Below are 25970 nucleotides of genomic sequence, written 5' to 3'. Positions count from 1 at the left end.
ATAAAATACAGCTTGAGTAAAGGTTTGTTAAAGTTAGAAAAAAGAAGGAATTTTAAAGACGAAAAGGGTGGTGGGTTAATGTTAATTTTTAAAAACAATAACATCACTGAAGTAGAGGATATAGAAACCAAACATAGCGATATAATAATGGTACAGTGCAAAATCCACAGCTTAGTATTCCTGATAATACTGGTATATTTCGCAGCAGGAAATACAGAAGAAGATAGAAAAAGAGATCAAGAATTGAAAGCGAAATGTGAAAATTTAATACAAAAAGCAGGAGAAACAACTCCTTTGCTAGTTATGGGGGATTTTAACGGCCAGTGGGATTTCTGGGACACCAACAAGTAGACAGAAATGGGGGGAAATGGTGCTAGATTGGAAGGGTAACCACAACCTAACACTATTAAATGGAGATGAAAGGTGCTATTGATTTTGTTCCTGCAAATAATATGCTATATAAACAATTTAAATGTATGGAAATAGATGAAGATAAAACAGTATTAGACATATTAGATCACAACTTAATAACAGTAGAATTAGAAGTAAAAACAAATAGAGAAAATAACTACAATAAAGGAATGTGGGAAGAAATTACAAATTATAGGAGACACAAAAGATATAGACGAATATGTGAAATCTATAGAGAGAAAACTTGTCAGCAAGGATGTAAAAAGAATTGAAGAGCTAAACATAATAATGGCAGAAATGAAACAAGAACATTTGGCTAAAACATATAGGAGAAGGGTAACGAATGAAGGGAAGACCAAAGAACAACCTTGGGTAACTGAGGAAATAAGGAGAAAAATTAAGGAAAGAAAGGAACTTAATAAAGAAAAGAGAAATGAAAAAGATATTAGGTTAAAAACAGAATTAGAAGAAAAATGCAATCATAAGAAGAAAGAAGTACAAATACTGGTGAAAGATAGTATAACTTTATATAAGAAAAGGAAGACCAGGGAGATAAGAGATGATATAAACAATAAACAATGCATATAGAAGAAGAATTTAAGAATTCCAAACTGACCACAATGGGTTGCCAAAACTAAAGCAAGGTGTTATCCTATCTAATTTCAAGGTAGAAGGGAATAAAAGTAAAGATTGAGAATCTCATTACGATATTAATTTATTTAAGGCACAGGTAATATAAACTTATTTTGCGGAGTGAGCAATAAGGAACCAGGAGTAATAATAATAATAATAATAATAATAATAATAATAATAATAATAATAATAATAATAATAATAATAATAATAATAATAATAATAATAATAATAATAAGGCTTCTATTAATATTTTCTTAGTAATATTGTGTCTTCTACAGTTCCATCTCTGAAGAAAAACAGAAGAGGAAGAGCAATGTTTGTTTACATTTGAGACGATGGAGGTCCAACATGTGTCAAGGCGTCCTTTCTTAATTTACGGCAAATTATCCAATATAGAAAAACTTTTTTCAAATGTAGATAAAGGTGAGTTATCATATATAGTTATTGTCACATTATGCGAAGTTCAGGATGTGTTTCATTATAGTAATTAAGTCTTTTTTGGTAAAGTTTTGTATGGTGTCAGAAAAGGCTTTTTTTTTTTAGTATATACAATTTCTCCTACATTTTGGTCCTTAATGAAATATCTCTTATTACTAGTTAAATCATTTTATTTGTGAAAAATGACAATATGTTGTTTATCTAGGTCCACAATACGATATTATGAAGTTAGTTTTACGATATACATAATTTATTGTTGCCGTGCCAGGATCAAAGCTGGTTTGGAAGCACAAGGTTGAGATTTAGTCTTGGGGTAAGTTAAGGACACGGCGGTCTAAGGGGATAAATAGGTAAGGATAGGGCAGTCTAAGGGACTAAGGAGGTAAGGATACGTCTCCTAGGTTATGTTAGGTGGGAAACCTTAGGCTATGTTCATGTCTTTGTTTCCCTTTTAAAGTGTGGGAGCCGGTAATTTTGTATATTATTCCATGCTAATGTAACCTAGGAAAAAAACTACTGTTTCTTACAGAAAAAATTACAATCTCTTCAAAAATGACACTCGTTTCCGTCGCAAATGAATAGTTTCAGAAATATATATACATCTATATCCTACGATAATGGGGGACCCCCAGTGGGAACTCGGGGTTTTGGGTGGGGAAAACATACTGGGGAAACGAAATATAATTGTTTTCCTATAGTAAATAACGTGAATTAAGCAAATTTGATGTTCATTTCAATGGGAAACAAACAGATCAACCAATTCGGATAACTTTAAGATGCACGGTGTCACTTCTCTTACGAACGAACGATAACATTAGCAACGTTACCAATATACACAGTGTTACCAACGTTGACGTATGGTACACAGAGTTACCAACGTTGACATTACTAGAGATAGTAATGATAAATATTTCCATAATTTAAATAATTTCTCCATATAAGTTTTACTCAATACAGTATATAAAATGTACAAAAAGGGCACAGAACCTAACAAACCCACCTAACCTAGCCTAGTAGTATGACAGGTCACAAAATAACATTTGATCTACATCGGACGTTGGCAGCACTGGTTACTGTATTTTTTCATGACACAATCTTTGTAACGGCGCCTCCAAAGTTTATCCAGATATACTGTTTTGTATTCTCCTCCAGTTATTATAATTTCAAGAAGGTAATGTATAGAGAAGAAAAGGCTTGTTTTACGTTTATATATCGATTCCCCAGTATGTTTTCCCCACCCAAAACCCCGAGTTCCCACTGGGGGTCCCCCATTATTGGAGGATATAGATGTATATTTATTTCTGAAACTATTAATTTGCGACGGGAACGAGTGTCATTTTCGAAGAGAGCGTAATTTTTTCTATTAGAAACAGTAGTTTTTCCCTAGGTTACATTAGTATGTAATAATATACAATGAAACCTGGGAGCCTTTGTATATCAGCGGCCAGTTCCTCCTCCGAGCGTAAAATATCGATACCAAATAAACTAAACTTTCCCCCCTAACCTAACCTACAAACCGTGTCCTTACCTATTTACTTAACTGGGGGTCAATGCCTCCCTGCGACACCCCCCCCCCTTACACTGCTATATTCTTAGCCGTTATCATACTTACAGGTGGCCGCTATCACACATACACCCCAAAGTGTGGTTTTTGAGTCATAATTTTTGTAATTTTACACCAGGTCTGTCCCAACAAAATATATAAAGACTCCAGATCAGGTAAAATATCAGTAGTAACCATTAATTATTTTGCAGAAATGGTGACGACGCTTGTGGGAAACCCTTATTTACAAGTTATGAATCCACGGAGGGAAATGGCCTTAGTATTTTTGACATGATTGCAGTAGCGACTTCCTTCAAAGCTTAGAAATTAAAAAGAAAATGCCGGAGACAGCCTGTCTTTAGAAGTGAATTATGTGATCGGCCGGAAGAAAAGTGCCGTGGTAGTGAAGACACCTCTGAATGGTCTTGGATTAGAAAATGGGAAAGCTAGGATCTAGTGGTATGGAAAATGGGAGAGCTAGGATCCAGTGGTATAGAAAACTGGACATTGGGATATGTATATATCGACGGAATTATTAATTTTTATTGAACTTATGTATATTGTCATTAGTTTCAGAATATAGTTTAAGGTGTCCAAAGATGTGTATGTTCCTCCACATAGCACAAACCTTCGATCTTTAAAGGTTTTAAAGGTCACTCATGAATGGCAGAGACAAAGGGACAGTGACAATACCCCAGAGACTAACCATATGTATACATATGAGCAGTGCCCAAGCTAGGATCAGGCAGGGCCAGGCAATGGCTGTTGAAGACTCAGTAGGTGACCAATTGGTTCCCCCAAACTCCCTCATCCTTAGCCCACAAGGATGGCGAGTGTGCAGACACTACAAAAGATTATCGAGCGTGAGCTGGTCTCAAAACCCAGTTGTTCCGTAACTGAAATACAAACCATGCTATTTACATGGGGTAATTACTTTCGGCGTAGCTGAATGATGAGCCATAAAGTTTTAACGAGGGTTTCCTGCCCCACTGCTAGTTAGCGGGGGGGGGGGGGGGGGGGTAGGGAGTGGTAGCTAGCTACCCCTCCCCGCTCACACACACTGGAAATAGCTCACTTTACTTCTGGCTCGGGTAGCCTACCCTCGCTTGACGGCAATTCCTGTTTTGTCTTTTAATTACTTACTGTTTCTTATACATATATATTTGAACATTATGATGTTTATATATATATATATATATATATATATATATATATATATATATATATATATATATATATATATATATATATATATATATTTTGTGTATAAGATATAGTAAGTTTCCTTTTCAGTGTTTGTGCGGTGTGTGTGGTGTACGACAACGAGAGTGTTCATCGGCTTAGCACTAGGCCACCACAATTTCCCTTCACGGGGCGTGGCCGCTCACTCCTAGGCCACCACAGTTGCCTTCATGGAGAGCGGTGTCTCTCTCGGGGTCGTTCACCTCTTACTACGTACTATTACTACTACAATAGCTTCCTTCCCGTTGCGGGCTGAGTTGTTATTACGTTTATTTGTTTCAATTATTTTTTTTATGAAATCTAATTGCATTTTTAACATTTCAGCTGGGAACATTTTCCTTCGGGGGTCTGTGAATCTTGGAAACATTCAAATCAGTTCATAATTATAGTTATTATAATTCTGTTTTTTGTTTTAGGTCTCCGCCCTCCCCCTTCTTCATTGTGAGGGAGGAGGGCGCATACCTACTTCGTTCAAATGTTCTTTCCCTCGGGGTTACTCATTGGAGTTTCACTCGGGGGGATTTCTGTTAAATAATTACTTTATTTATTTTCCAGTTAACTATGCAGTTTCATCGTTTGACTGAAGTGTGCCATCGAAGCAGAGCTGTCCTGTTTATGCCTGGGGAGTCTGCTTTCGCTGCCGTCTCTCTAGGACATCATCATGGGCGTTTCCCTTCTCTTAGAGGTTCTCCTGTGACAACTGTCAGCTCTTCAGTCATCTTTGGATGATAAGGAGGTTCGCCTCCAAGGGTAGTTTGTAACTTCCCTTCTTCCCTTTTTGTTCCTGGTCCTTAGGCGGTTATGCTCTTGGGGCTGAGCGACCGCCCTCGTAACCATGCTCAAGGGGCTGAGCGGTTACAAGGCCGGACCATGGAACTGATGTGACTATGCTCTTGGGGCTGAGCAGTCGCTTCTGTAGCTATGCTCAAGGGGCTGAGCAGCTACAAGATCAGTCTTGTGACCTCTCTCGTTCGCGAGGTTGCCACTCATAAGGGCTCCTCTTCGGAGGATTGTTCCTTATAGGTCTCTTCTATGAAGTGCCACCTCTCTCGTTCGCGAGAGAGGTCACTCATAGAGACTCCTCTTCGGAGGATTGTTCCTGATTAGACCAGCTTGCTGTTCAGTCACTATCACTTCGGTGTTTAGTGATGGGGAAACTTCGGTTTCTCTTTACTCTGACCCTTCGGGGTCTCGTAACATGAGTTACTCTGACCCTTCCGGGTCTCGTAACATGAGTTACTCTGACCCTTCTGGGTCTCGTAACATGAGTTACTCTGACCCTTCCGGGTCTCGTAACATGAGTTACTCTGACCCTTCGGGGTCTCGTAACATTAGTTACGCAGATCCCTTGGGCTCTCGTAACTTTAGTCACTCCTTCACTTCAGTGATTAGCGACGGGGAAACTTCGGTTTCTCGATGCTCTGATCATTCGGGGTCTTGCAACTCTAACCCCTCAGGGTCTCGCTGCATACGTTCGCGATCCCCGTCGGGGAATGTCGTCCTTCAGGACTTTGTATCCAGTCGCCCTCCAGACATGCTGACCTGCCATCTCCTTTAAGGATGATGCGCGCTACGTGCCATCTAAACCTGTCATTGCGCAGGCACAGGTCCCGTCGGAACCTAAGGGTAATGATCACAAAACTGCGCATCAAACCCTTGCGCGCCAGGTTATACCTGTGCGCCCTTCTGCTGTTGCTGCTGCTGATCCTGATTTAGCGCCCCTGCGCACACACAACCTTCAGCGCGCCCGCGCCCATCAACAGTTCCTGAGTTAACGCGCCCGCGCCCAAAAAGCACACACGCACTCGCCTGCGCGAAATGCGCTTGTGCTCGTGTACGCGCAAATGTTCCAGTTACGCGCCAGGGTTCCTCTGCGCGCCCACAGCTTTCTGCACTTCCACGCCCATCTGCTGTTCCTGCGGTGGCTGCAGGAACCCATCACTCTTATGATAATAAAAGTGATGCTCGCCCTCGCGCAGTTCCTGACATAGCGCACACGCGCTCGCCCATCTGCTGTTCCTGAAGTGGCGCGTTCACGCCCACCTGCACACAAGCGCTCAACAGTTCCTGATCGCGCCGCAGAAACCCATCACTCTTATAATACTAAAAGTGATGCGCGCCTTCGCGCAGTTCCTGACATAGCGCACACGCGCTCGCCAACGCACCAGCGCGCTTCTACATTTCCGCGCGCAGTCCAGGAGGAACCTAAGATAGCGCGCAGGAGCTCACAGGTTCCCCTGGACTCTGTTCCAACCGTGCGTAATGTCAAACCAACGGTGCACAATGTTCCAGCCTTGTCTGCGCGCCCAGTTCCAGTTGCGCAAGGTGCGCGCCAGAATTTCTGAGCGCCAAATTCCAGCTGCGCAGGATGCGCGCCAGATTCGGCAGCGAACGCCCACGCGTTCGATCCCTGCCGCTCGTCCTGAGCGCCCACCACAAAAGCACACACTTGTGCGCCAACATCCTGATGCGCGCCCACGATCGGCAAGGGTAACTGCGCAACCTGCGCATCGTTCACCTGCGCGCCAACGCGCACTCTCGCTAGTGCTCCAATCTCTGAAGCCGCTTTTCACGCCCGCGCCCTGTCTTACAGACACGCGCAAGCACTCATCAGCAGCTGTGAGGGGGGAGGGGTAGCTAGCTACCCCTCCCTAACCCCCCCCCGCTAACTGGCGGTGGGGTAGGAAACCCTCGTTAAAACTTTATGGCTCGTCATTCAGCTACGTCGAAAGTAATTACCCCATGTAAATAGCTAAGGTTTGTATAGTTAGGAAAAATACAAATTATCTACGAATTTGTCATTTCAGCAGAACGCCGCCATAACCCAAGAAGTATGACTTCAGCCAAGGTGGAAATGGCCATTACACTTTAGGAAAAAATAAACAATGTTTGTCTGTTAAGTGAGAACAAACTTCTCTTTGACCTCGGCTGCTTGACACTACCAACATACTTTTCAGCCTCCTCGTCTCTGGCAGTTTCAATCTTTTTACTCTTCTTTCAGAGTGAATAAATGCCCTTGCAGACAAATGTGTTCGAGGGATATTGACTGAAGAATCCAAGAATTGTATAACTAGTTATGTTGCTGTTCTCTATGCTGTTTCTCGACACGTCTGTTGCTGTTCTCTCCGACAACGTGAACCTAAAGAAGGTGACATTCCTTAGACATTGCAGGTGCCCCGTTTGGAAGAAAAGTCCTCATGTCTCAGTGTAAAGGGGAAAGGCACCACTTTTCTTCTGTCCTCTGGTGTCTAAGGACGTATCATCTGATTGTGCGTTTGCCTGCACGACTCCAGAGGGGATGAACTTTATGTTATTCTCTCTTGCCTTTTCTGTGTGAGAGTCTTCGCTGCAGGTTCGGGGAGAAGACTCCTATCGTTTCTCTCCCTCGGGAGAGACAGTATGATGCGAAGAATTTCCCTTCTTGAGTGATTGCCTGGAGTAGTTATAATGCAGGAAGGAACATCGGCACCCATAATACTAGGGAGGTGTTTGAATACTCAGTATAGGTGTTCACACATCTAGATGCCCATCCTTCAGTGTATCAGAATAATCTCCTCTTTGTACTCTACTGTGGGCTTTGGTTTTCAATTCCAAACCAGAGCTGCAGATGGCCTGTTGCCCTGAGCTCTCATGCTCATCTTTTTGATGCCCTCCAAGACTTCTCTCGTCGTGGGAGAAGCTCGTCCCACATGGGCATCTCTATTCAAGTGTGCTAAAGTGGGCATCTGAAACATCACTGGTTAAGTAGCTACTGGTCCTCCTTATCTCGTGGAACAAGAAGTGAAGGACGACCAAGACCTCACCAGGGGAGTTCCACTTGACTATTCGGCTCCAAAGATACATCCAAGGGAAGATGGGACACACACTTGAAGGGCCAGACTGATTGTACCTCACTCCTTTGGAAATGTGATCGTCTATCCTTGCTCTGCAGTCGTTCTAACAGAGTTTGGCAGGGCATTCGGCAGCGTTGATGAGCGACAATATTAGCGTAGCGGTAGAAAACAGGCTAAGAGAAACTGCCTTGCAGTCCCTCTACGAGTTGGCAAGGCAGAGGCTTACTTGGGCTTCGACAACAAAGGAGATTTGTCGGAGATGTTCATCCGAAGCTAGAGGATTGTATTAGCAGATACTTTCAACTGCCAAGGTATGTGGTAGGAGTGGATTGATCTCTTCTATTCTTTTTGGAAAAAAGGCTGTTGCTCTTTGGGGTTTCCCATCGAACCTTGCTGAGCAAGAAGCTTCCAACATTTTGATCCCCCTGTCCCAGACCCATCATCAGCAAACAAGGACACTAAACTTCCCTCGGACAACATTGATTCATATGTGTTACAACCTCCCTGGTTGCAGTACAGGTTATTTTAAGGTCTTCATATTTTCAAGGATTGCAGTCAGTACATGCACGTCAGTGACAAGGAAGAACGGAAACAGAAACTCAAGAAAACTTAACAATATTTATTATAAACTAGAACAATGACTTAAATCAACCTTGTGAGATTAAATACACTTAATTGTACAGAATATTCCTTACTTTCTTTTGTGATAAGTATTGGATTTTCTCTTGTTGCTATGCATTACCCCTCTCTCTGTGAGAGAGGAAACACACCGAAAGGTAAGCATTTGGTGAAGAGACTTTAATTCCTATGAAGATACAAACCTATGATTCTCAATCTGTTGCGTACCTTTGCTAAGGGCGTGACTTACAGTTCCCCTTCTGAGGAGTTCATTCACGTTCTTTCTATGAGGAAGATGATGAACTTCTCAAACCATAATTTGGCTCGCTCGGTGGTAGTGTCCCTTCGTGAGGGAGTTACCCTTTTTGGCCTGAGTGTTCATTTGTTCCAATGTGCTTATTTTGCACTTATTGTCTGGAAGGAGTGCTTGACACCGTTAGGATGTCCCTGGGTGTTACTCCTGTGTATAAAAGTCCCTGTGCTCCCTTGCGACAAAACTCCAGTGTAGATGTTTTGTGTTTTTGCAAAGAACCTGTTGTAATTTACTCCCTGTTGGCAAGGGGAACTAGGAGTTTTCTCTCCCTCTTCTTCCTCTCCTCCTTCTCCTCCTTCTCCTTTCTCTTCGTCAGACTTTTTTTTCAGGAAGAGGAATGTCACCTATGAAGACCTTTCCGTACAGTTCCTTGGAATTTAACGATTGCTCTTCTTCGGGAGGGAGCGAAAAACAGTCAGCGCTGCTAACTGGTACATTCTGGGTTATTTTCTGCTCTTGCACTGGTTGCAGGTGATCGGTCCGCCTGGACTCAACTCCAACTCCTCAAGCAATTGAGGGTAAGTTTACACATCTTTCTGCTATAAGGGGAGAGGTAATCTTCATGTGGTATGTCTCATCAAGAGCAGGACCAGTCTCCTGGTTGTCTCTTCTGGTACTGGGGTGCACCAAGTAGAGAGATGGTAGTCACGGATCCTTCCCCCTTGTCTTCATGTGCTTCCTAGGATCTATCGGCATTTTTCGTGATTGAAAGCAGAGCATTGCCTCACGTGCTTACGAGTACCGGGCTGAGTTCTGTGTTCTTACGAGCATAGAGAATTACGTCTCGTGCTTACGAATACGGGGCTGTGTTCTGTGTTCTTATGAGCAAAGAGCATTACCTCACATGCTTACGAGTGCCGGGCTGTGCTCTGTGTTCTTACGAGAATAGATCCACATTCCCATCAAAGACAATATGATTATCATCAATTCCTAAGAAAATGCATAACTGTACTACAACACATACTTCAGCTGATTCGTCCAAAGCTCAAGACGAGAAACTGAAAAATGAACGAAGTCTTTCAGTTGCCGAGATCCATCAGGAGAGAGATTTCCTCCATACGTGTTCTAACTGTCTGCTTTGTTAGAGCAAGTTCTTTTGCTTTCCTTTCGATGCTTTCATCTCCAAGAGGTCTTGCATGTCAGTTGCAAACTGGCAAAAACCTTGTTTGATTTGTTAAATTTTATTGGATATTTTCACTAGTTATTCCTAAACACATATTAAAGAGTACTGTATATAAATTAGAATTTTACTGAGAAACGATAGAATATTAGAATGTATCATACTAAAGATATAATAGAATTCTTAAATAATGTACAAAAGAATAAGTATATTAATAAATCATATTTTTCAATATTAAACTTAGCCGGTGATCATATAGCTGTCAGCTCTGCTGCCCGACAGAAAAACCTACGGGCGGAATACGCCAGCGATCGCTATACAGGTGGGGGTGTACATCAACAGCGCCATCTGTCAAGTAGGTACTCAAGTACTCGATGTCAACACAGAACCAATTTTCTCTCTGTCGTGCCACTGGCAAGACCTACTAAATACGCTGTTACTAACTGGATTTGTTTTCACAACTATTTGGTGAAGTACACTATTCCAGTTTTGAGCTTTCGCTATGCAGGGGTTTTATCTTCATTTCAAAACTTGAACTCGTTTTGGATAGATTTAATTATGGTGACAAAGAGAGTATGGACTCTCTTTCACTTTTAAATGGCCGACCCTTCCCTTAGACGGAAGTGTGTTTAGGTTTTTAGTAATTTTGCTTAACACGTTATAGATCTATATATTTTATATCTCTCCGCCTTTATTAGGCCTCTTCGATTAACTTTCCTTTTATTATAAACATATAAAAAATAAATTTTTATGTTTTGTTTATATGCGACCTTTCCTGATAGTAGGCGGTCTTAACTTGGAACCTAAGTTAATCAACGTTGAGCCCGTTATATCGTATTTAGCTTTTAAAGAATATAAAACTTTTTAAATTTAATGTTTTATGAAAGAATTTCTTTGATAGTCTCGTACTGTTTTCAAAGATGAACTAACGTTTAGTTTTTTAGTCTACGCAGTTGTTGACGTTCAGGACGTTCAACATGCGCTCTATCGTTACGATAGAGAGAGAGTGTATCACGGTTTCACTTTGCAGTAAGAGTAAACCGATTCTAGCGTTTCGTTCATTCTTTCTTAGCTTAAATGGTTTAAATTCTAAATTAAAGGAACTTTTTATTTGGAAAACCTTTCAGTTTTTTTTCCTTTAGCAAATAACATGTTTTGACGATATATTATTGGGCTCTTCTCTCAGGTGCGAAATCTAGAGAGAAAGAGAGAGATAGAGACGGAGGGAGAGAGAGGAGAAAAAACATTGCGTTCAAGCGGGTAACGTTGTTCTCGTTTTACTCTCCTCCCTAGTCGCTATAGGGGAAGAAGGTAAAACGTTTCTAGGGTTTTATTCTTGTTCCCAGGCTATGTGCGGTGAGGGATTGTAAACGTAGTTTATTTGAACTAGTGTTTAGTCTCTTTCCCAGCCACTGAATTCTTTATCTTTATATATGTTTTCTGTTGCATTATACGACTGTTTTCGCAATTACTACCTTTTAATGAAGGGTAGGATTGCGTGTTTCAGGTAGAAATCAGTAAAAGTTTCGATTTCAGTGAAATAAGTGCAAAACAGAAAATCAAAGTGATAAAGTGATATGCGCAAAGTGTTACAGTGTTGCGTCCGAGGGTTCGTCTGTTCGTGCCTGTCGTTCACCTAGTCCGGGACCTCTTGTAAGCTCCCAAGCCCAGGGGAGAAGTAATGTCGAACGACTTATGGGTTCGTCAGGCCTTGATCAACGAACAGACGTTTTTCCCTCCGTGGTTTTGGGCGTATCTACCCAAGATCGCCCCACCCACACAAAGACGAGAGAGCCCATTTACTTCTCGTCTGCGGAAGAGGTTTCTCGTAAGAAACCTTGGACCAAGGTCTCGCAGCTTATTAAGTGCAAGTCGGTCCCTTCCTCGCAAGTCCAACGGCCCAGGTGTAGCCACTGGGTCAGCTCGGACTCGCTGCAGTCTTCCGATGACTGCACACCTCCTAAGAGAGGTAAAGCGGTACCGCAACAGGCAGTAACACCGTCTGTTGCCGCACCTGCTGCTGTAGACCCTAAGTGGTCTTTGCTACAGTCTATGCAGACACAGTTAGCATCTTTTTTGCAGGAGTATCGTGCGGAGAAGGTTGACGCTTCACCCGTTAGCCTACAACCTACCACGGTTGTGCGCCCAGCAGACGCTGTGGCTGCCTGCTCCCACACTCCAGCTGTGAGAGCTCCTCCACCCATGCGCAGTCGACCCTGCCAGACGCATGCTGACGTTCACAGACGCACCCGTTAGCCTACAACCTACCACGGTTGTGCGCCCAGCAGTCGCTGTGGCTGCCTGCTCCCACACTCCAGCTGTGAGAGCTCCTCCACCCATGCGCAGTCGACCCTGCCAGACGCATGCTGACGTTCACAGACGCACGGAACCCTCCGTTGACGTGCGTGTGCTACCACAACAACAGGAGGGTGGAGTTAAGCTGCCGTGTTTTGACACGGTGCGTCAGCCTCCGCAACCCACTGTGGTTACCGCCACTCGCCCGCAGCAGACTAGTCAGTCAGGAGTTGAGGCTTCCCCACACAGCTTTAGTTGTTGCCAGCTCACAGACTGTCAAGCAGTTACATGACGTTGCCTTCTGGTCTGCTACTAATGCACCAGTGCTGTATGTCCTCACGCACCTGTTGTGGTTGACAGTTCAGTTTTTTGACAGTTCACAGACTGTCAAGCAGTTACATAACGTTGAGCAGTTACATAACGTTGCCTTCTGGTCTGCTGCTAATGCACCAGTGAGACCCTCACTGAGATAACCTAGCTTTTCTCGGACAAGGTTCCTGTAGATGAGAAAGTGCTGTTCTCCCTCCTACTGATATTCCTTTGAGGACTCTGTCATTTGGAGAGGAGCCTTAAGCTGCTTAGCCTCCTATGGACTTTAATTAAATCATGATGATTTTTTTAGGATCTTCGTCCGGATCTTGTAACTGCTGCTCCTCGTTCGCCTCATGTCAGAACTTACACTAGGCCTAGCTACTTCGAAGCCGTTGTTGTTAAGCTAGTGCTCTCTCGCTCTCCTAGAGAGCGTTACGTCGGCTAGGCGACTGGTTTTTGCACCAGGAGGAGTTTTAGGGATACAGCCTTTTGATTTCCCTTCTTTTTATCTGGCTTATAGAGCGAGAGTCTGATAGGACACGAGAGAAGTTCTCAGCTTGGGAGTTCATGCCTCTGCCCAGGTAGACTTCTCAATTCTGGTAGACTCGGCCAGGCGCATAGCCAGGAGACGCTCCAGTTGTTTACAGGTCAGCTTCTCAACTTTTGTCGAGCCTTTGAAGTTTTGCTGTACTATTATGTCACACATAACAAGGCTTCCAGGGATGGTAAATGGTTCCGCTTCAGTCGCTAACCCCGTCTGTTGCCACACCTGCTCCCGTAGACCCTAATGGGCTTTGCTGCAAGACATGCAGTCCAAGCTTGTGTCCTTGATAGAGGACTTATTACGGAGAAGAACCTTCTGGCCAACAACCTTCCTACCGGTTGGTTGTGCGCCCTGTTGACGCTGAGGTATCCTACTCGCGTCCGCCAGTTGAGGTGGTTCCTCCACCGATGCGACCTAGTGTGGGTTGCCAGTCGCACGTTGACGTTAAGCGACGCTCGGAGGTGGTTGTTGACGTTCAGTGTGTCACTAGGAAGACGTTCAACAACCAGCAGAGGTGACTTGTTGTGACGCAGTGCGTCAACCTCAGCAACCCGGTAGGGTGTTAACTGCACAACCCTGACAGTCTAGACAGTTTCGGGTTGACGCTGTACTTCCTCGCGTCCCCATGGTTGTTGACAGTTCACAGACTGTGCAGCAGTACCATGATATTGCGTCCGGCTCCGTCACGCATCCACCAGTGCGACCGGATTCAGCGAGTCAGACGTTGCCCACTCCGTTGCCGTTTCCTCATCAGTTTCGGATGAGGAACCCTCTGATGAGGACGTTGCTGAACAAGACGATCAAACCCCAGCCCTGCTATCCATCCAGAAGATGCTGAAGAAGGAACGCTGCCCTGTCAGGCTGTGGATGAGTCTGGTAAGGACACTGTCATCCGTGGTTCAATTTGTGTCACTAGGAAGACTACACCTCCGTCCTCTTCTATACCATCTAGCTTTTCACTGGAAAAAGGACAAGACGCTAGAAGCGGTCTCGATCCCAGTTTCCGGAAAGATAAAGTCTGGTCTGACTTGGTGAAAGGACTTTATCAACCTTAGAAAGGGTCTTCCCCTGACTGTTCAGACTCCCAACCACGTTCTCTTCTCGGACGCATCGGACGTAGGCTGGGGTGCGACATTAGACGGTAGGGAATTCTCGGGATTATGGAACTCGAGTCAAAGGACAATGCATTTCAACTGCAAGAAGCTACTGGCAGTACGTCTGACCTGGAAAAGCTTCAGGTCTCTCCTTCAAGGCAAAGTGGTGGAGGTGAACTCGGACAACACACGGCTTTGACGTACATCTCCAAGCAAGGAGGGACCTACTCTCTGACATGGTACGAGATCGCAAGGGACCTCCTCACCTGGTCAAAAGGTCTAGACTTTTCACTAGTAACGAGGTTCATCAAGGCAACTTGAATGTCATAGCAGATTGTCTCAGTCGGAACGGACAAATAATTCCAACAGAATGGACCCTCCACAAGGATGTATGCAAGAGACTTTGGGCCACCTGGGGCCAGCCAACCATAGATCTCTTCGCAACCTCGATGACCAAGAGGCTCCCAATACTTTGCTCACCTATCCCGGACCCAGCAGTAGTTCATATAGATGCCTTTCTACTAGATTGGTCACATCTAGATCTATATGCATTCCCTCCGTTCAAGATTGTCAACAAGGTACTGCAGAAGTTCGCCTCTCACGAAGGGACAAGGTTGACGCTAGTTGCTTCCCTCTGGCCCGCGAGAGAATGACTCACCGAGGTACTTCGATGGCTAGTAGACGTTCCCTGAACACTGCCCCTAAGGGTGGACCTTCTAAGTCAGCCACGCGTAAAGAAGGTACACCAAGGCCTCCACGCTCTTCGTCTGACTGCCTTCAGACTATCGAAAGACTCTCGAGAGCTAGAGGCTTTTCGAAGGAGGCAACCAGAGCGTTTGCTAGAGCAAGGAGAACATCCACCCTTAGAATCTACCAATCGAAGTGGGAAATCTTCCGAAACTGGTGCAAGTCAGTATCCGTATCCTCGACCAGTACCTCTGTAACTCAAATAGCTGACTTTCTCTTATATCTGAGGAAAGAACGATCTCTTTCAGCTCCCACTATCAAGGGTTACAGAAGCATGTTGGCATCAGTCTTCCGTCACAGAGGCTTAGATCTTTCCAACAATAAGATCTACAGGACCTCCTTAAGTCTTTTGAGACCACGAAGGAGCGTCGTTTGGTTACACCTGGTTGGAATTTAGACGTGGTACTAAGATTCCTTATGTCAGACAGGTTCGAACCGCTTCAATCAGCCTCCCTGAAAGATCTCACCTTTAAGACTCTTTTCCTGATATGCTTAACCACAGCTAAAAGAGTCAGTGAGATTCATGCCTTCAGCAAGAACATCGGATTCTCATCCGAAACGGCTACATGTTCTACAACTTGGTTTTCTAGCCAAACACGAGCTGCCTTCTCGGCCTTGACCAATATCGTTCGATATTCCAAACTTATCGTATGGTTGGAAATGAACTAGGAAGAGTATTATGTCCTGTAAGAGCTGTTAAGTTCTATTTAAAAACCTTTACGAGGCCCGTCTGAAGCTTTATGGTGTTCAGTTAAGAAGCCATCTTTGCCTATGTCAGAGAATGCTTTATCCTATTTTATCAGACTGTTAATACGAGAAGCTCATTCCCATCTGAATGAGGAAGACCAAGCTTTGCTGAAGGTAAGGACACACGAAGTTAGAGCTGTCGCAACTTCCGTGGCCTTTAAACAAAATAGATCTCTGCAAAGTATATTCGACGCAACCTATTGGAAAAGCAAATCAGTGTTCGCGTCTTTTATCTTAAGAATGTCCAGTCTCTTTACGAGAACTGCTACACTCTGGGACCATTCGTAGCAACGAGTGCAGTAGTGGTGAGGGCTCGACCACTACAATTCCCTAATTCCATAACCTTTTTTAATCTTTCTCTTGAAATGTTTTATTATTGTTTTTGGGTTGTCCGGAAGGCTAAGAAGCCTTTCGCATCCTACTTGATTTGGCGGGTGGTCAAAGTCATTTCTTGAGAAGCGCCTAGATTAGAGGTTTTGATGAGGTCCTTTAGTATGGGTTGCAACCCTTCATACTTCAGCTCCTAGGAGTCGCTCAGCATCCTATGAGGATCGCGAGGCTCAGTAAGGAAGACGTACTTAAAAAGGCAGAGTAATTGTTCAAGTCGACTTCCTTACCAGGTACTTATTGATTTTATGTTTGTTATTTTGAATAACTGCTAAAATGAAATACAAAATACTTAGCTCTTAATGTAACACATAATGCTGGTCTCTACCCACCCCCCTGGGTGTGAATCAGCTATATGATCACCGGCTAAGTTTAATATTGAAAAATGTTATTTTCATTAGTAAAATAAATTTTTGAATATACTTACCCGATTATCATAAATTAAAGGACCCACCCGTCCTCCCCAATAGAGACCCAGTGGACCGAGGAGAAAATTGGTTCTGTGTTGACATCGAGTACTTGAGTACCTACTTGACAGATGGCGCTGTTGATGTACACCCCTACCTGTATAGCGATCGCTGGCGTATTCCGCCCGTAGGTTTTTCTGTCGGGCAGCAGAGCTGACAGCTATATGATCATCAGGTAAGTATATTCAAAAATTTATTTTACTAATGAAAATAACATTTTATATTTAAAAGTGTGTATAAAACATTTTAGCTCAATTTCAGTGTACCATAGAAAAGTCATGGAAGAAAAATAGGTCTACCAGGATTTTCGTTTAGCAAAACGTACTCATTGTATTTCAGGTCGTAACTTTAAGATTAACCTTAGACTCTTCCAGATCCTGATATGGCAACACTCGTTCATTTTCCCTCTTCTCTTCCAGGTGGTCAGCATTAGGTGTCGCAAGACGAAAGGTATATGTAGACTATTGAATGCGTCGTGGTCGGCAATGGTGCCGTAGGTAAGGCCTGTTTCTTCATCCACACTACGGACAGGTTCCTGTTTGAATATGTTACAAAGGTAAGTCCTCTCTCTCTCTCTCTCTCTCTCTCTCTCTCTCTCTCTCTCTCTCTCTCTCTCTCTCTCTCTCTCTCTCTCTCTCTCTCTCTTTAGCCTTCTACCTGACCCCATTCTTGCTGCCTTTCTTCCACCTTAACTATCACTCTACTTACAATGTTTTCTCCCAGTAGGACCTTGGCACTGAAGGGCTTTCCTGGCCCCAACATCCAACTCTTATGAATGAGGAATAAATTTTACAAGATATGATTTTCATATTTTTAGCCATAATAATTATCATTATTATAATCTAAAACAAATAAAACTGTGTTTAGATTTATTCAAGTGAATTATTGTAAAAATAAAATTTGTGAGATTAAAAAGAAATAACAGAATAAGAATCTTTTTAATCGCTTGTTTCTCGAACTAATCGCCCTTTGTCTCCCGCAGGTGTTTGACAACTGCGCCGTCACCGTTATGATTTCGGTGGAACCGTATACGTTTGGACTTGAGATACAGCCGTCCAGGAGGATAATGATAGACGACGCCTTCCTGATCTATCTCTCCATGTTCTCGCCTACTTTCTTGCTTCAAAAATGTTAAGGAGAAGGTGAGTGACGATCCTTGCTCTTCGTAGCTACTTAGTGTCATCTGTGTACTTTGTAGGGTACACTTTAAGCATTGCTAAATGGTTTTGACAGATTCTCTTTCTGTCCCTTTTTAACTGTCTGCTTTATCTTCATTCCCAATTCCTACCCTTCATTTTTCTGTCCATCTTCTTCAATGTTTAAACATAGATATAAATTATCTTCCTTTAACAAGGTAGTTATAACTGGTGGCGGGGAAGACCCACTCGCATGTGGGTCAGCTCAACGCTCACTTTTGGCTTCGGCTGTTTTAATCAATTTGCTTTTTCTCATTCTAGATAAATGGGAAATACAAAAGAAGTTATTTACTGGGTAAGCCGAAAATGTGCGATATGTTTTTGTGTAAACCTGCTGTATTAATCTAGTCCTTCTTGTGTCTTTTTTGTTTGTAAATCATGATTAAAAAAACACAAATGTAAAGGTAAACAGATCAACTTGAGACTATATAGATTCTTATACAGTTGATGAAGACGGTTAAGAATTTTTTTATTTATGTCTTGAATTTATGTCTTAAATTTAATGTGTAAGACATCTATGTCTGAAAGGAAAGTTAATACACAGGGCTATATGTAACAGAAGACATCCGGTAATGGTTTGGGTGTATTATCTCAACACCTCCATAGAATACGAGCGCAGACGACGGTGTCTAAGACAAAGCAGGGTCTATAGGTGATGTGGAAATTCAGTTTTTGAAAATGACATAATAGAGATGGCTGAACTGGTTAACTTCCAATGAATATCTAGATAATGATTTTATATATTACAAGAAAAGGAATTCCAGTTTGTACAGATTTTCGTAGAAGAGACATCAACTTTGTTTGAACAATTGACTGGGGAAGGAATACAAGAATGGTTTTAGAGGTATTTAGTAACACCATGACAGCCCCTTGAGGACCAGATTTTCAATTAAAGAGGAACAGAGAATTAGCGTTTGAAGGGAATGACTCTCCCACAAGTCATGGACATTCTGACATTGAGATATCAGTTGACATTCCTGAGGTTTGATGAAACCTGTATTGAGAGAGGGATAGAAGAGTCATTATCTATGTGTCCCTTCCCCGATTGCCATAATTTCATAAATTTGATTCTCATGATTAGTTCACCAAACTTGTAACTGGTCTCCATAAGGCACTCGAAGAGTTAGAAGACCCAGGCCTACATGGCTTAGGAGTATGAAGTGTGAAGGAGGTGGTGAATAGAGTAGTAGTGATTTAAAAGCTCAAGATAGAGACGACTGGTGAAATCTAACCGAGGCCCTTTGCGTCAATAGGTGTAGGAGGAGACGATGATGTTGGATACATTTGGAATTAACAAGTATCAAGTCTAAGGACCAAGGAAACTATAGAAAAAATGCTTGACCAAGAGTGGCAGGTTTAGATCAAATAAGGATGTGGTGTTCACTGTCAAATATTGTTATTTTTACTAGCTTAGCTACAACCCTCAGAAAAGAAAGATTCTAAAAGCCTTATAAGGGCTCCAACAGGGAAAAATACCCCAGTGAGGAAATCAAATAAGGAAGTAAGTAAACTAGATGTCTAAATATATATCTACTCTACAAAGACAGAATCATGTCAGCCTGTTCATTAAGAAATTTTCTGCAAGTTTTAAATTGAGTCTCAGTCTCCCTTGGCAGCTTTTTTCCTTCCTGTAGAGATAGGATTTGCAAATTGACACGTGCGGACCAAGTATTTACCAAATTCTAAAATCGATCAAGACAAAATTGATATGTTTTCCTTTATGAGATACCACCGTTAGAGAGTTATTGGGTCCTTTGACTGGCCAGACAGTACTACATTGGATCCCTCTCTTTTGTCACAGCCTATTCTTTCCACATTCTCCTCTGTCCTCATGCACCTGACAACACTGAGATTACCAAACAATTCTTCTTCACTCAAGGGGTTAACTACTGCAGTGGCTACTTTTCTCTTGGTAAGGGTAGAAGAGACTTTTCAGCTGTGGTAAGCAGCTCTTCTAGAAGTTTTTATAGTTTATATATATGTATGATTTAATCTAATGTTACTGTTCTTGAAATATTTTATTTTTATTGTTTATTACCTCCTGTAGTTTATTTATTTCCTTGTTTCCTTTCCTCACTGGGGTATTTTTCCATCTTGGAGCCCTTGGGCTTATAGCATCTTGCTTTTCCACTTTTCCAACTAGGGTTGTAGCTTAGTAATAATGATAATAATAGTATTAAACAGATTTATTACCAAAATGTTATTCTTAATATGGTATGCATATCTTTCAAATGATTAGAATTCAATCTAAATTGTGGGCGTTGTATTCATGATACAAAGAAATGAAGTGTACTTTGTAGTAATGCCTTCTGATTGGAGAAGTTAATGCTTATATACAGAAAGTTCATTAATTGTTTTAATATTCCTAGACTTAGAAATAGCTCACATATTAGATTTCAACTATGAAAATAAAACAAAAAGTTTTCCTGTTCGTCACAATTTGCAAACTAGACCATTGATCCGTTGACTTTACTCACTCCAAAATATGTAAAACAGAGTATTGAGGACTTTGGTTATTATGTAGGCTGCAAAAACATAAATTAACACTTGGTTACCTACAAGTACACCTTGATATTAATAGGAATACTCTGTTACACATGTATACGTATAGATTTTGTCTAAGCAATTAGTTGTTTCGTGAAAAAATGTCACATTTAAATGACAGGATTTGCCCAGCGGTCTCCATCTCCTGGTGGTGAATGAAGACGAAAATCGAAAGCAATGCAAACTTTAGAAAAGTGAATAACTATCAAGATGAATTCTTCCTAGAGTTTAGAATGATGCAGTTAGACTTTAATGAATGATGAAGATATTATTCAAAAGTTCAGTCATGTATAATTGCTTCTATTATCTGTATTGTCTCGAGATATTCTTAAAAACGTGACTAAAGTAATTTTCTTTTTCAGATTATCGATATCAATACGAAGAACAGTAGAAGACTTAACAACATCACTGAAGATTTATCTCGGGTTTAGACAAATCCATAGACAATTTTATCAAGAATCAAGAGAGCATCGATAATTACACCTTTTCTTAATTTCGTTTCAGTGAAATCTTGGGTTTTTTATTCAAATAAGAATAGATATATTTTAGGTCCAAATGAAAGAATTGAATAATGCAAAATGTAAGAAGAAAATTCTACTTTGCTAATTAACAATTGAGTTTATTCTTTAGAGCTTGTGAATATATACACATACTCGTAAGGTAGAATGTCTCGTGGAATTGTGGAAGATCTGAATGAGAGAATGTCTGAAATGTATGAAAGGTTTATGTAAAATTTATTTAATTCTTTTTTTCATATTTACATTCTATGAATATTGTTTGTTGAAATTTATTATTTATAGAAATGTACAGAGATGTCAGCGAGCTTACAGATTTTTATATATAAGGAATAACGTTTTATTTTGTGTTAAGTACTGTAGTATATATTTGAAATTCAAAATATTTTGCATTGGTAAGATGTTGAAGTTCATTCAAAAGTAGATTTATAGTTGAATTAGGTACAACATCCAACTCAGAAGAAGGTTCAGGTCCGATTCAGCTTCTAGAGAAAAGCGTCTTAGAAATAGTTTCACTCAATTCCGTCCGTTTTGTCGTTTCTAGAAAGTAAATGTTAATATTCTTCTACAATTCTGATTAAGTTCACTCATTGTTTTACTTGGCTTTTCCAAAAAGGTCGCTGGCATTCTCTGTACATTTGATGTATGTTGTATTTTATTGTATTTCATGTTTAGATTCATTAGCAGACAGAACTCATTTTAACAAAGCAGAGATTCTATTTTAAACTCACATTTGAATGTTTACCAATCCTGAAACCACATGACGATAGTGAGAAAATTCCAATTGAGAAAGGAGTTAGACAGGGAGACCCCTTCTCGCCTAGATTATTCACAGCATTTTCTTAAATGAAAATAAGCAGCAAATACAGATCTGGGGGATTTCTATGTCATGAGAGAGAGAGAGAGAGAGAGAGAGAGAGAGAGAGAGAGAAAAAGAGAGAGAGAGAGAGAGTGAGTGTGTGTGTGTGTGTGGAGGCATAAGTAGTGGCCTGCAAGTGTTGGTACGCGTTAAAGACGTGATTTTCAACGTATAGGTCTTTCCGTACGTGCTGCTTAGCCGGGGTTAGTAAATCTGACGGCATGGGATAGACTCCCCTTGTGGTGTGTAGATCTTTGAGTATGTGCTTCTTTGCCGGGGCTTGTAAGTCTGAGGGCAGGGGTAGACTCCCCCACAATGTAACGTAGGCTTTGTAGATCGCCAGAGGAGGTGTGAGACATGAAGGATTAGATAGGGATGACCAACCACCTCCTACCATTTCTGCCAATGAGAATTCCTTTATATATTCTTTCTCCAAGTCCATGTGACGAAGATTATTCTAGAATAAATCAAATGAAAAAGTGTAAAATACTGCACTTATTTAACAATTTCATAAAATCACAGATTAAATATTTAACCAAAATAATATAAAAGTTTTCTGAGGTTGAATGTCGAGTTTCTCTTCCAGGGATTTCGCTGAGACATTTCAGAGAACAATGTAGAGTTGGGGGTATCATTATCATTATCATTATCATTATCATTATCATTATAGCAGACGATATCAAAGTTATTCATTTTATGTTCTTAGGAAGATTAATCTATGATGAAAGTCATTATTCAAGGCAGGATATAATTATTATAAGAAGCATAACCAGAATGGCTAGTCAAATGTTCAGGCTATTCAGTAGTCAGTCTTGAGTTGTGGGAATGGATAGTTGGATAGTCAAATACCATGTGAGATAAGGCTAGTTGTTGGCTAGCCTTATGTTAGGGAATAGTTGAACCAGATGGATAGTCAAGTACTGTAGAGAGAGAAGTTTTGAAGTATCAATATTAACCAATTTTAATCGAGATAACTTCATGTGCCACAAATGTGTTCTGCCTGTTAATGATCATCGTAGGATTTTGTATTTTTATGAATATTCTGTATCATCCCATTACAGCAAATGAGCAAAATCTTTTGAATTCTGTTTAGAAGTCAAATTTTGGTCGGGATTTTCATAGCTGTGAGCACAAGTTTGACCTCGTAGATCAAGAGAGGACATTCTTCTTCTTCTTGTAGTAGGAAAAGGTGTTTGTTCACACTAAAGCCAAGACTGTTTCTGTGGCCGTTTCGTGAGATTAGGCTGAGAAAACCACAGGTCAAAGTGCCGGTGAAAAAGATAAAGCTTCGGAAATGTTATTCAATAGGATTAAAAACTTCATTGTTTAATGAGAGACAGAAAATACAAACTCTATTAATTTTTCCAAGCGGTACTGATATCAAATAGAGTAGTCTTTTAGTCTTGAATTTAATATATTTGCCTGATTAGTCTCTGAAATTTAATAATTATAGATCTGTTTGAATTTTTCTAAAGATCAAGTGACCTTAAGTTAGTTTTGTGACATCTTAATTGTTCGAGCAATAGCCTGCGATACTTGGTCTCTTTCGCATGATATATTTAGTCACCCTTCAGGAGGTTAGGACATTGAAGTGATAGATTAAGTGGGATGATGTTTTATGTTCTATTGACTTTTGAATCAATATTTGTTCCGACACAGAGACTCACCTCGAAACACTTTTCTTAGGAGTTACTGGAACCTCCTCTCAAACGACCAGAGTTTTGTGTAGTTTACCCTACTCCCATTTTCTATAGCGGTAGGTCTCGCGGGGGAAAACGTGCCCCGAGGGCAATTCCAAAGGTAGGCCACATGTTAGCCAGGTCGTATTCTTCAGTAAGTTTTCTGGTCGCGTCGTGTTATCACACGCCGCTCCTCAATTCTCAGTGCGACCCCCTTTATGTTCATCGCCACGTGGTTACCACATGGACTTTGCTTCTTTACGAGTGATTAGTGCTATTGCTGTGTGCTTTTACTTTCGTTCTTCTGTGCTTTTATTTGCGTTTTAGTGCTTTCTTTCCTTTGTGCTTGTGTCTAGCGGGCTTTGTGATTGTGTGCGATGGAGCATGCTCGCCGTTGTCCTGGGCCTAGAGCCGGGAAATCGTGTGGGGCTTTCTTGTCGAAGCCCGATGTGGATCCCCATTCTTTGTGTTCCTCGTGTAGGGGAAAAGCGTGTTCGCCTTCGGACACGTGTCCGGAATGTGCTGGCTGGAGTGAGGTCCAATGGGTGAAATTTGGAACAAAGAAGAAGAAGGCTACGAAGCGATCTCCAAGGAAAACAAGTTTGTCTTCCCCTGCGACGTCTGCGGGCGAGGGTTCTTGTAAGGTTCCTTCTTCTTCCCCTACCCAGAGTAGGGGACGAGGTAAGTCGGTGAAAGGGAAAAAGTTGGTGCCTCTTTCCCAGGGGTTTGATGTTGCAGGTAGTTCTTCTATGTTCATGGTGGATCAGGTGCCCGTAAGTGTGCGTAGTGGGGGTCTGAGGGACGTTGCTCTTGCACGTAGGGAGCGCGTCTCGGTGGAGGACCCCATGTGGAATAATCATGTACCTTTTTCGTCGCCAGATTCCTGGGTAGATGTCTCAGGCACTTCGGCTGCGGAAGGTGCCGTCTGTAGAGAGGATTCCCTGCAAGAAGATCCGCTGGCATGGGGTGTACCAAGGACTCCGTTGAGGTCTCCGCTGGATATGGAGGAGGGCCTGAACGAGTCCTTCCCTTTCATGGTTCGTCCGTCGTCGTTGGCGCCGACTACGTCAGCAGTTCCGGAGAGTTTTCTGCAGCCTTCTACGTCCGGAGTACGACGTAGTCCCAAGAAACCTCCGTCTAGTATGCAGTCGAGGTATACAGGCAAGTCAGACTCGTCGTTGCACGATTCGTCGGGCTCGTCGGGTGAGGAACGTCGGAGGAGACGTAGGAGAAATAGAGATCAGTCTGTGAGGAGGAACTCCCCTTCGCAGTCTGCCACAGGATCTATAGACAGGAGAGGAAGCTCTCGCTCACCTCCAAGCAAGAGCAGGAGACCTAGTTCTCCGCAAGGAACATGGGTCTTTGTTCCAGACAACAGGCTGAGGGACCTGACAAAGACCTCAAGCTTGATAGCCAAGCGAGCAGGAGACAGTCCTCCTAGAAGGGCCTCCGATAGCCTCGCCATGGCGTCAGCCGATGAGAGGAGGGCCTCGTCTTGTAGGCATAAGTCCCGTCTTAGAGACACTCAATCCGCCCAGCGGAGGGAGTTGTCTCCGAGGACGGGCAGCCTCGACAGGTCCCCCCATCGAGATGATAGACGAGGACGGGCTACTCCGTCGTACTATTTCACGGAGGAACCCGTCCCTTCGTCGAGGGCCTCGAGGAAGAAGGAGCCTGCCGGCAAAGACGATAAGAACTATCGAGGGTCCCGTCCAAGCGGAGGTGCTCGTGACCATGCCTCTCCCCAGTGTAGGACGGAGGAAATGGACGACGAGACTACGATGCCGATGGAGGACTCCGCATATAGGAGGGTGATCTCCTTGATCAAAGGCTACAACAACTTGGTGGAGCCCGTCCCACAAGAAGAGGAAGTGGGGACCTCCGGGTTAAACAAGTTTTTGGCAGCGCCCGCTCAGAAGAAATCCTCGCTAGCCCTTCCAGAGGCCAGAGACGTGGGGGTAGGCAGAATCCACATTGACAAGGTTATAGCCCGCAATAGTGACTCTGGTAAAGGCTATAGTGCGGCTAAACTATTGCAGGGACTTAAGTCCCAAAGCAAATATTATACGTTGGAAGTAAGACCGCACGGGGCAGGCAAGATGGAGGAGGCTCTGGACATCCTATGCCAGGGCTTCTCCGACGAAAGGGCGTCATCGGCTCCCACCCTCTTCTCCCAGTCCGAGTCCATGATGATGGAGGAGATGTCGAAGGACCTGGTCAACGTCGCCTCGTGGTTGGATTGGTGGGCCACCACCTTAGTGGGCACTTAGATCCCAGCAGACTCGATGGAGCCGGCCAAACGTGAGGCGCTGAACGAGTTGTTGGGATCAGGTTGCCGTGCCCTGAAGTTTCTGACGTTCCAGTCCTTGGCTCTCTCCGCGAACTGGGTACTGAAGAGAAGAGACGCTTTGATTAAGAACTTGCCAGTAA

At 42.6% G+C, this 25970-nt stretch overlaps 1 long non-coding RNA gene across 1 annotated transcript; it reads left to right on the top strand.

Annotated features, from left to right (window-relative positions):
* The first annotated feature begins 1349 nt into the window (after positions 1–1349).
* On the top strand, positions 1350–17883 carry LOC137633986 (uncharacterized). Its single transcript, XR_011042402.1, has 4 exons — positions 1350–1470; positions 3241–3544; positions 17167–17303; positions 17730–17883. It is a non-coding gene; the product is annotated as an uncharacterized lncRNA (long non-coding RNA).
* The last annotated feature ends 8087 nt before the right edge of the window (positions 17884–25970 follow it).

Source organism: Palaemon carinicauda, chromosome 43, assembly GCF_036898095.1.
Source record: "Palaemon carinicauda isolate YSFRI2023 chromosome 43, ASM3689809v2, whole genome shotgun sequence".
NCBI lineage: Eukaryota > Metazoa > Arthropoda > Malacostraca > Decapoda > Palaemonidae > Palaemon > Palaemon carinicauda.
This window is presented reverse-complemented; position numbering and strand designations above follow the sequence as displayed.